Source organism: Euphorbia lathyris, chromosome 6 (genome assembly GCF_963576675.1).
Source record: "Euphorbia lathyris chromosome 6, ddEupLath1.1, whole genome shotgun sequence".
Classification (NCBI taxonomy): domain Eukaryota; kingdom Viridiplantae; phylum Streptophyta; class Magnoliopsida; order Malpighiales; family Euphorbiaceae; genus Euphorbia; species Euphorbia lathyris.
In genome coordinates this window covers 65,729,080-65,733,049 of record NC_088915.1, presented here as the reverse complement: position 1 = coordinate 65,733,049, position 3,970 = coordinate 65,729,080, and the positions used below count along the sequence as shown (strand labels likewise).

Here is a 3,970-nt window from a genome sequence, read left to right as displayed (position 1 = left end):
ATCCAAGTTACATCTATGTATTGCCCAGAATGCTTTGTGCTCAATTTCCACTGGTAAATGGCAAGGTTTCCCGAACACTAACCTGTAGGGAGACATCCCTATTGGTGTTTTGTACGCGGTCCGATAAGCCCAAAGTGTATCTTCGAGGCGCAAACTCCAATTTTTTCGTCCCGGATTGACCGTTTTCTCTAAGATAGATTTGACCTCTCGATTTGATACTTCAGCTTGCCCATTTGTTTGGGGATGATAAGCAGTAGATGTTCTGTGATTTACCCCATACCTTTTTAACAAGACCTCAACTGAGCAATTGCAAAAGTGACTCCCTTGATCGCTTATGATGGCTTTCGGAACTCCAAATCTACTGAAAATGTTAGACTTGATAAAACCTATAACAGCTTTAGAATCGTCAGTTTTGGTGGCTTTAGCTTCCACCCACTTTGATACATAATCGACAGCTAAAAGTATATAAACATACCCACAAGATGACGGAAAAGGACCCCTGAAATCAACGCCCCATACATCAAAAATATCACAAACAAGTATAGGTGTTTGAGGCATTTCATTACGATTAGAAATATTTCCGGTCATTTGGCATCGTTCACAACTTTTGCAAAACATGTATGCATCTCTAAACAATGTTTCCCAATACAAACCACAATCCAAAACTTTCCTAGCTGTTCTTTTGGGTCCAAAATGACCACCACATGCAAGATAATGACAGAAATTTAAAATTGATGCATGTTCATTTTCAGGTACACAACGTCTAATTACTTGATCCGAACAAAATTTCTACAAATATGGTTCATCCCACACATAATATCTTGCCTCTCTTTTAATTTTTTCTTTCCTAGAATGACTCATATCAGTTGGAAACTGTCTAATAACCAAGTAATTAACTATATCAGCATACCATGGAAGCAAACCTTGCACTTCGAATAATTGTTCATCAAGAAAGTGCTCGGAGAGAGGGAGAGGTTCTTCTTCTTGGATAATTCTACTCAAATGATTGGCTACTGAATTTTCAGATCCCTTCTGATCCTTAATCTCCAAATCGAACTCTTGAAGTAGGAGAATCCATCTTATCAACCTTGGTTTAGACTCCTTCTTTGCCAAAAGATATTTCAATGCTGCATGATCAGAAAACACAATTACTTTAGAACCCAACACATATGATCTAAATTTATCTAAAGCAAAAACAATAGCCAAAAGATCTTTTTCTGTTGTAGAGTAATTTCGTTGTGCGTCGTTCAAAGTCCTTGAGGCATAATAGATGACATGGTTCTTCTTATCAATTCGTTGTCCCAAAACAGCTCCGACTACATAGTTGCTTGCATCACACATGATGTCGAATGGTTCATCCCACTTTGGTGGTTGAATGATGGGAGCAGTTATTAGCAACGACTTCAACTTATCAAAGGCTTCCTTGTACTCTTCTCCAAACTCAAACTTCACGTCTTGTTTCATCAAGTTAGACAAAGGTTGGGCTATCTTCGAAAAGTCTTTTATAAACCTTCGATAAAAACTTGCATGTCCAAGGAAAGAACGTACTTCCCTAACATTTGTAGGGAAAGGTAAGCTAACAATTAAATCAATTTTAGCTTTGTCAACTTCAATTCCCTTAGACGAAATCACATGCCCCAAAACGATTCCTTGATTGACCATAAAATGACATTTCTCATAATTAAGCACTAAATTAGATTCAATGCATCGTTTCAGTATTTTAGTCAAATGGTTTAAACAACTATCAAAAGAATCACCATAAACAGTAAAATCATCCATGAACACTTCGATGCATTTTTCAATATATTCAGAAAATATACTCATCATACAACGTTGAAATGTTCCCGGAGCATTGCAAAGTCCAAATGGCATCCTTCGATAGGCAAATGTTCCAAATGGGCATGTAAACGTCGTCTTCTCTTGGTCTTTTTTGGCAATAACGATTTGGTGATAACCTGAAAAACCATCAAGAAAATAAAAGAATAAGTTTCCAGCCAATCTTTCCAACATTTGATCAATAAAAGGAAGAGGAAAATGGTCCTTTCTAGTAGTCGCATTTAGCCTTCGAAAATCAATACACATTCTCCATCCGTTTTGCACTCTTGTAGGCACCAACTCATTATTTTGATTTCTTACCACTGTGATTCCCGTTTTCTTTGGCACAACATGAACGGGGCTCACCCATTTGCTATCTGAGATGGCATAGATTATCCCTTCATCCAAAAGCTTGATGACCTCTTTCAACACTACCTCTTTCAATACCGGATTGAGTTTTCTTTGTGGCTCCCTCACTGGTTTTGTATCTTCTTCTAAGAAAATTTGATGCATGCAAACAGATGGGCTAATGCCTTTAATGTCGGCTAAAGTCCACCCAATTACCTTTTTATGCTCTTGAAGAACTTTGATCAAACTTTATTCTTGCTCCGTGCTTAAACCTTTTGCAATTATCACCGGAAGTGTCTCCTCTTCTCCCAAATAGACATACTTCAAATGATCTGGTAAATCTTTCAATTCAAGCCTGGGAGCCTGCAAAATTGAAGGCAGCATTTTCTTATAAGTATTAGGTATTTCAATATCAGATTTTTCTATACCTTTTTGCACCCCATTCAATGAATTATCACTTCTTTGTTCATCTTCTTCCAACTCACTTAGACTATTTTTTGCTTGAAAATTTTCCTGCACAAGTGAGTCAATTACATCAACATGATAAACAACATCTGAATTTTCTGGGTACTTCATGGCATCAAAAATATTAAATTTTACAATCTCTCCGTCAAATTCTACGGAGAGAGTACCCTCATGAACATCAATCTTTGTTCTTGCTGTTTTCATAAATGGCCTTCCAAGTAACAAAGGTGCTGAATTTCCAGATTTTTCATTCTCCATCTTCAAAATATAGAAATCCACCGGAAAAATCAATTCATTCACCTGCACCAAAACATCTTCCACAACTCCTTCCGGATAAGAGTTAGAACGATCAGCTAATTGAATCACTACCCTAGTTTCTTTCAAAGGTCCCAAATTAAGAGCATTATAAATAGAATAAGGCATTACATTTATTGATGCTCCTAAGTCTAGCATGGCATGTTCAATTCGTTTATTCCCAATAACACAAGGCATTGTAAACATGCCTGGGTCCTTACATTTAGTAGGTAGACTCTTTTTAATCACAGCTGAAACATTTTCCCCCACTCTTACTATTTCATCAATTTTCAATTTTCTTTTATTTGTGCACAATTCCTTCAAAAATTTAGCATACTTTGGAATTTGCTTGATAGCATCAAGGAGTGGAATGTTTACCTCTACCTTTCGAAAGGTTTCCAATACCTCTCTCTCGTATTCTTCCTTTTTTTATTTCGCCAATCTTGAAGGAAAATGGGCCAATTTAGATGGAATTAATGGCATAGGAGCAGATTTTACCTTAGGATCTTCCTTGGGTACAATTGGTGGTTCCTCTTGTTTCTCTTCTCTTTTTGGAGGTGGAGTTGATTGAACTTCCTTCCTATTTCGCAATGTGATTACAGAAGCATTTTCCTTTGGGTTCTCCATAGTTTGGGAAGGCAATTTTTCAGAATTTTGTGCCTCCAATTTATGAACTGAGGTAGCTAATTGAGTCATTTGACTTCCCAAACTCTGAATTTCTGTTGAAATTTAAAAGTACTTTCAGCTAGGTTTTTAACAATGTCTTTTAAAGGCATACCTGAGTTAGAAGTTGAAGGTCTGGATGGTCCTTGCACTTGAGGTGGTCGATTATATGACTGGTTTTGCAACCTTGGCTGTCCTCCTTGATTTCCATAATTAAAATTTGGATGATCCCTCCATCCGAATTGTAAGTGTTGGAATAAGGGTCATATTTGCGTTGTGGTTGTCCTGAAAATCCTCCAATAGCATTTGCTTGTTGGAAATCTTCTTGTAATGATGGGCACTCATCAGTATGATGTCCCACACTTGAACATACTCCACATACCAT

General features: G+C 37.1%; 1 pseudogene; it reads right to left on the bottom strand.

The window, feature by feature from the left end:
* Positions 1–2,412: 2,412 nt before the first annotated feature.
* LOC136233728 (uncharacterized) lies at positions 2,413–3,970 on the bottom strand (annotated as a pseudogene).